This window comes from Humulus lupulus, chromosome 6, assembly GCF_963169125.1.
Source record: "Humulus lupulus chromosome 6, drHumLupu1.1, whole genome shotgun sequence".
Classification (NCBI taxonomy): Eukaryota; Viridiplantae; Streptophyta; class Magnoliopsida; order Rosales; family Cannabaceae; genus Humulus; species Humulus lupulus.
In genome coordinates this window covers 19,244,460-19,252,924 of record NC_084798.1, presented here as the reverse complement: position 1 = coordinate 19,252,924, position 8,465 = coordinate 19,244,460, and the positions used below count along the sequence as shown (strand labels likewise).

Here is an 8,465-nt window from a genome sequence, read left to right as displayed (position 1 = left end):
TATCAGGACTACATACTCAAAAAAGGATGGAAGCTAAAAAGGTTATAAGGGATGGGACATGTTTTGATTTTTATCACTAAGGTCAAAATTTGGACACTTTAATTTTTACTTTCTTTGGCATTCATAGCTAGATCAGTATAGGAGTAATCATTTTCTGCTACTATTTAATTTGACAGTTATAATTTAATTTGTAAATAAAATAATATTAATTATTAAAATTTGTTCCGACATTTAATATTAATTTTTTTTTTGACAAATGACCAAATACTCATTCACAAGAATAATAAAGTATAATAGACATACTACAAATTGGAAACTCTTCTAAGTAATCTTATTTTCGATTAGTATTGCACATCTAACCAACATTTAATATTATTGAAAACATAATTATTTTTCATTTTTAATTTTAGAATTTTTATTAATTAATTTTGTTTTTCAAAAAAAATATTTATTGTATTTATAATTTCTAGATACATAAGTAATTAATAACTTCAGTTATATCTAAAAACTACAGTAAAGAATTCATCTTTATAGTAATAATGTTGGTTTATTCCTACAATGATATAACTTAATAGAATTATATTTATAAAATGTGAGAAATGTAAATATTTAAATTTAAATTAAATAACATTTAGTATAATAGGTTAAATTTAATGTATAAACATTGATAAACAAAAATTGCATAAATGTACAACCACAATATATATATCTATATAATGTTAAAAATATACAAAGTTATTTACAAATCTAAATTAATAATTAATTTTATCGTGAATTTTGATTATGTATAAGAAATTATATATATAAATATATTTAATATTAACTCAATTATTACTATGTGGATACACATTTTCTAAATGCGGGACCAAGAAATATTAGGGAAATTTGAACTTTTATGCTTAATGGGGTGTTGTAATTCAAAAAAATGCTAGGCATTTTTATCATTACAAAATAATGTCAAAACTTTTAACAGTACCCAAAATGCCCCTGTCACAAAAAAATTTCCCCCACTTTTGATTCTCCTTTCTCTCTCCACTATCTCACACTCTCTCTCTCTCGGTTCATCTCTCCCCCGCCCGATACCCATCGAGAACCATCGAACCCAATCGGAGAAGCCCGTCTCGCCGCCGTCGAACCACCGTCTGACCTTCGTCCATTTCTCCGTCAAACCCGTGCCATAAAAACCGAAGGTTAAGGTCTCTGAAGCACCGCCCTTTTCGAAGCACCGAGACCCTGAAGCACAACCCCTCCACCCTCGTCGAAGCACCGAGATCCCGAGACCCCTCCGCCCTCGTCGAAGCACAACCCCTCTGCCCTCGTCGACTGCGTCTCTTCTCCTCCGCCCGCCTTCACGTCTCTTCTCCTCCTTATCAAATCACAAAGGTTAAGGTCGATTTCCCTTGATTTTTTTTTTACTTTTTGTGGGAATGTTGTATACTTTACGAGTGTGAGCATATTGATCTAATTTGTTTGAGTATTTTGGAATGGGGATGTTGAATATCGAGTGTGAGCTTTTGCTTTGTTTATTTGATGTTGCTCGATGGTTCGATGGGCATCATTGGGGGGTTCGATGAGCATCAATGGGTAGGCATTTAGGGGGTTCGATGCATACTCGATGGTTGTTAGAGGGCGCTCGATGCATGCTTGTTTGAGTTCGATAGGTTAGGTCATTTGGGGTTTTAGGTTTATGCTTCTGTGATTTGATGCATGCTCGATTATGGTTCGATGCATGCTCTAGGGTTGTTCGATAGGGTGGGTTGATTAGTGGTGAAAAATGCATATTTATTGACTTTAATGGTCAAAATAAATTAAGTCTAATTAATATTTTCATGGAATTAATATAATTTATTTAATAAATGAAAATATTTGATTATGATTTAATTTATTGTTAATGTTTAGAAAATAAATTGCATTTGAACACAAGCAAAAAGAGAAGAGAAAGAAGGAGTTAAAACTGAAAAAAGAAAGGAAGAAAATGATATTTTGTTGAAGAAATCAGGCCCATTCGGCCCAAGACTCCAGCCCAACGCCTTCTTCAGCTTCATCCAGCACCCAATGTGATCATCCTTCCTTGCGCCACCTGTCTCCACCTGCATTGACCCATATGCACATATATGCATATTTCCTTCAGCATGTTAACGTGACTTCAGCAACTTGCCTCACCAATTAATCCCTGCCAAAGACCCCAACATATATCTTAAGCACTCCAGGCCCAACCTTCACTCCAACATCAACGGCCCAACTCCCTTCAGCCTCCAACACATCAAACATTAAGCATCTAGCTCCCAATGTGACCCAAAGGCCCAGCAAGCCCAATCCGACATCTTCCAACAGCCTGCCTACGTGGCACCCCCTCATTGGCTGAAAGTGGGTCAAAACCTTCTTGTGTCACCAGCCATATTTTGTGGGTATTGGGTTTGTAAAATTGTCATTTTGAGCTTTAAAGCTCATGTTTTTGTGGTATTTTAGAAAAGGAGCATTTTGACTATACACAAAAATAGCTAGGGTAATATTAATAATAAGATTTGATTTTTCAAAATCATATCTTATTATTAATATTTCAGATTTATTTTGTAAACCCCATTTTGTTGTTTAATTTCTTTTTAGTCCTTTTCTCCATCTATAAATAGGGACACTCTCTTCACATTATGTATGTAATTTTTAGAGTAGAGAAACTATAGCAAAATTTCCACTCACTTTCTTCTCATATTTTCTTCTTAGAATTTTGTGAGAATCATGAGCATAATGGCCTAATCTTCCTAGGAAGGTTAGGGATGATTCCATATGCAAGTGATGTTATTTTGCTACTTTGATTCACTATGTTCTTAATGTAATATATTTAAGTTATTTATGTTCTTTCATCTCTATCTTTATTTTGTTATCTTTATTTATTTATGCTAATAGTATATAGGATTAGTCATGCTCTTTCTATGTGCTTCTAATTAGTAAAAGTAATATTGATACATTAATTTTATGTCTAATCTTCTATTGCATTATTGTCCTTGGGTATTTTGTCATTTTTAGATTTTTCATAAGATTAACATTGTGCTTTTAAAGTAAGGAACTTTATAACTCAAATGAACTTTTGTTAGAAAAACTATGGACTTTAATGTTAGATTTTCCAAGTAAATGTTGGGATGTGAACTATTTACTTGTGTATTTTTGTAAATCAAGTAACCAAGTAACTAAGCAAGCATATGGATGATTCTTGAAACCTTTCCATTTCTCAAACTCTTGATTACATCTTACATCTATCTCACCTATTTCACTTTATCAGTTCATCAAAAAAATACAACACCAAAATCTCAAACCTCTTTCCATTTACAATTTTATTTATTTCTTGTTACTAACTTTTTGTGTTATTTTCTACTAGTCTTTTGATTTTAGGTTACCTCCTTGTGGATCGACCGCCCAATTATACTACAATCACCGCTTAGTGGTTGTCACATTTTGGGCGTTAAACAAATTTTGGCGCCGTTGCCGGGGAGGTAATTTTCAAAGGTTTAGTGAAATTTTTACAAAAATATTAGTAACTTTATTTGTGTTTTTGTTGGAATAAATATTGTGTTAGTGTAATTTTTTTTATTTACTAATTTTTAATTAACTAGATTATTAGTATTATAACAAAAATAAAAAGAAAAAAAAAACTAAAAAAAAAATATATAAAAAAAATTATCTATTTATATATATATATTTCTTCACTTCTTTTACTTTTTTTCTCTTTTTTTTTCGGTAACAAAAAAAAAAATATATATACATATATATAAATATATAAAATAAAAGTAACTATAAGAAAAAAAAAACATTTATATATTTATTCTTATCCTAAATTTCCTTTCTTTTATTTAAAAAAAAAACCATATATATTTATATAATCACTTTTTTTTTTCTTTTTAGTTCATTCTTACTCCATTTTTCTTTCTTAATTTCTATTCTATTTTTTTTTAGTTTAATACATATTTGAAAAAAAAAAAAGATTAAACTTGCTATTTTCTCTTCACTTTAATTTTCTTTTCTTAATTTTATTCTTGTATTGTTTATTTTGTTGCTTAGTTTATGATTTTTCTTTGTCTTAGTTTTCCTTAGAATTTAGGTTTTTCAAAAAAAAAAAAAAACACAACATAAAATTGTTCATAAAATTTCATTCATAAAACACTTAGTATTAGGAACAATTGTGTAATATTACAAATGGTAGAAACCGATATTGTTCTGTCTAGGCAAGTGTGGGTCTAAAGCGGTACCTTGGCAACCTTCCCAATCGGCCTGGGAACATTTCGAGCATCTACCTTTGCACTATTGCATTGTTGAACTTATTACTATAAAAAAACCAAGCTTGTTTTGTCAAAATAAGCAATTTCACTTTGCTTAAAGGTTGTTTGGTCGAAAAGGTTGGCCTGTGATCCACCATACTTACTCAGTAACCTCGGGGAGTTCTAGTAAGGCGTTGGAGATCACCCAAAAACCTCCAAATCTATCTGGGAACAAGTTTAACAAAAAAAAAAAATCAAAATTCAAAAAAAAAATAGAGAAACATAAAATACATCTAATTCTGATTTCCGAGAGTGGATGAATCATCACGAAACTTCCAGTGACACTTCTTCCAATTCATCTGCCACTCCTACCGGAATTCCTTCCACCAATCCTGCTTCTCCACAAACTTTCGCTGATAATAACCCATTCGCAATGGCTCGCAATGATGAAATCCAACCAAGAACTCTCAATGACTACCTCCATCCTACTCGCACTTCCACGCCTTCATGCATTATCTTCCCTCCTAATATGCCCACATTAGACTTTAAACCTGGCATGATTCAACTCTTGCCTACATTTCATGGAATTGAAAACGAAAGCCCATACGTGCATATCAGAGAATTCGAGGAGGTGGTAGCCACGTTCTATAACCGAGCCGACAATGTCGATGCTGTGCGACTGAAGTTCTTCCCTTTCTCCTTGAAGGACAAAGCCAAAAGTTGGTTATACTCTTTGAGACCTAGGTCGATTGGAACATGGGAGGAGATGACCAAATCTTTCTTTCTGAAACACTTCCCCAGCCATAAGACCAACAGTCTAAAACGATAGATTTCCACATTCTCCCAAAAAGACAATGAAACGTTCTATCAAGTCTGGGAAAGATTCAAAGATCTGTTAAACCAGTGCCCGCACCATGGCTATGAGAACTGACGCTTGGTCAGTTACTTCTATGAAGGCCTCACGAGTCATGAGCGCTAGTTTGTAGAGATGCTATGCAATGGTGAATTCCTCGAAAAAGAGCCAGACGATGCTCTTGAATATCTCGAAGAAACTACAAAAAAGTCTCACACCTGGACTGGTCCAAGTGCTACTGACAGCACCAATCGACACAAACCATCTGGGATCTATCAACTACGAGAAGAGGATAGTATTAATGTAACACCTTCACTTATTTTAGTTAAAACCATATTTGAGGTGTTACGTTTTAAAACTATATCATAATTTATTTCTGCGAAAGTCTGGACATTTTTTTTTTTTTTTTTTTAAACTTGAAAACTTATTTCACATTATTTACATTAAACATAAAGTGTGTCTCAAACATATTATACATAAGTATTAAATAACCCAATTTATTTTCAAAACATAACTTCACACTTTATTACAAACATCTCACTGATAACTGAAATAACCCACAAAAAGGTCGATGTGTTCATATGTACAAATCAGGGTCAGGACCATGCTTCAGTTCTCCTCATATCATTCACATATTTCTTTCTCTACCTGCAACACAAGACAACTGTGAGCCTAAAGCTCAGTAAGCAAAGTAATGCATGCAATGCTAATGATTACCCAATATCAATGGACATATACAACTTCTTTTTAAATTTTGGGCCCCTTAATATTGTGCACACTGTTTGAATTGGTCAATGCCTGCAGGGCTTGTTACACATATAATACAAAATCCCATGGGTTCTCCTCCGGCTAGCCTTCACCACAGTAGGGCACATTAAAAACCTTATTCCATCGTTGCCCCGTCAGGCTCAAGAGTTAAGGCGGCCACACACTGTGGTGTCAATACATATAACAATAACTCATATGGAGGAGAAATAAAAACGGAAATATGGCAAACAATATAATTGGTTCACTAAACCTAGCCCAAATTATTGGGCAGCCACTATAAGCCTACTATAGGCCTCCGTTTACACTTATTAACACTTTCATTTGCCTTTTCAAAACAGTGGCACTGAACTTAAACTTCTTATTACAAATTTCTCTTATGTTGCACAAAACTTGCAAAGGCATCATATGATTAATCATCATAATATCATGCATGGTCTTATATCATATAATAATTTACCATATCACTATTATGCCATGCATACAAATTTATGATGAAGTGTCAATGTATGTTAATACCACTTACTCACAAAATATTCATATAATGCATACTTTCACATAACATGTAATTCTTGTGTTGCAGTTGAGTACTTTACTTACCTTTTGTCCACAATATATTTCACCGTGTAACAAGTGATGTCTTAGGTATTGATGTGCTTATCCTGACAATAGCATGGATTTCTCATCATAATGATGGCAGTAATACATTGAACTCTCATTTAAAATACCCATAAAACTTCATATCAAATTTCATACCCAAAACATGCCTAAAATGCATTAAACCACCTAGATCGAGCATTAGATTTATCTTAGACATTTGGGGAAATTTTGACAGAGTTTCCCCTTAATTTTAGCTATCCTCAAATATCAAAATACACCAATAATCAACATCAATTAACCTGCCATAACCATATATCCCAAATACCAACATGATTCATCATAAAGTTATCATATACCGATTTTGATAAAATTCTTATCTCCTAGATCATCACCCAAATTAAATGAGTCTCCACATATATTCAAACATTTATAAACATATATACTCTCTTATAAACTCAATCAAATAACCAAAAATCATCTTGTACTCCAAGAACCCCAAAAACCTCATAAAACACAAAATTTCACTTACCGAGCAACTTTTCGGCGAAAACAATCTCTTCAAGCTTTTCTAAACCTCAAACCACTTGGAAACCCCAAGAAATATCTTAAAAAGGATAAAACACCATATATAAGTTCTCAGAAAAATTCAAAAACATAGTTTAACTTCCACGTACAAGAACTTACCATAAAAAGGCTAGAACTAAGCTTAATCTACTTCTTTGGCTTTGCTTTCACTTGGATCTCCTTAGAATTTCTTCAAACCAGCCAAGAAATGGTTTTTGGTTTTCTTTTCTCTCTGTTTTTCAGAATAATGGTCGTGCAAAGTGATAAGGTTTGATGAAAATTCCTTATTTTCAATGATTTAGCCTTATTGTCAAAAGTTGACACCTTTCATCTCATCATTTCACCTTTTGACTTATGAAAACCTTATCACTTCAATAATTTCGACTTAATCATCTGCTAGGCCTATTATCCTTATGTGTAAAACACTCACACCAAACCTTAGGTCCATATGACTTCATACCCAATAGTTATGCTTACCCGATCGAGCGTAGCGCACTTATGCTAAGCTCGTTTTGACTTTGCATCAATACCACTGATTATGTATACCTCCCATCAAGAATTGATCTAATGGTTCTAAAACCATTTTTACATCATCAATGAGACCTTAATCATACCTCGATTACATTTGGTAAATCCATAAATACTCAATTTTACACCGAAATACTAGTAATCGACATTGTACTATTTTCCACTACTTAACCTATTTTGCCTTCTATATCTCACTTTCAACACTTAATTCCATGCCTTGTCCATATTTTTCATACTTTCTTATATCTTGAGCACATCAAACACCCATAAAAGACAACTCAAATGCCACAAGGTTAATAATATTGAGCATACATATAGACATCACATACACAACTTTTATACTTATACATGAAAACACTTATAAGAATATGCATATGCTCAAATTATACATATTGTATGATATGTAATGCAATGCAATCATGTGATTATTGGCTATATATATCAAAATAATGTGGGTGCTACAATTAAGGCCTAACTCGAAGCTTTGAAAAAACAGTTTGAGGTCTTAATGATGAAAAATGGGCAAAAGTCGCACATGATCGCTCAAGTGGAACCGCAAGAACCTTGCTTTGTTTGTGGAGGGACGGAGCACTTAGCTAAGGACTGCTTAACTTTGAATGAAATGAGGGGGGTTTATTAGGAGCAATGCAATGCCTTAGGGGCATATAACAAGCCATTCTCCCATACGTACAACCCTGGTTGGAGAAACCACCCAAATTTCAGTTGGAGAGATTCCAACCAAGCTCAATCGTCTGGAGGCCAATGGAGAAGTGAGCAACAAGTTCAACCATCAAAGGCGTATTCTGCACCTCATTACAATGCTCATCCACAACGAAATTCTCTCGAGAATACTCTTCATGCATTCATGGAGGAACAATCCAAACTGAATCGCCAAATGATGGAAG

The 8,465-nt window shown here is 33.3% G+C and overlaps 1 non-coding gene across 1 annotated transcript; it reads right to left on the bottom strand.

Moving 5' to 3' along the window:
* Nucleotides 1-5,064: 5,064 nt before the first annotated feature.
* Nucleotides 5,065-5,171, bottom strand: LOC133787539 (small nucleolar RNA R71). Its single transcript, XR_009872555.1, has one exon. It is a non-coding gene; the product is annotated as a small nucleolar RNA R71 (small nucleolar RNA).
* Nucleotides 5,172-8,465: the final 3,294 nt, after the last annotated feature.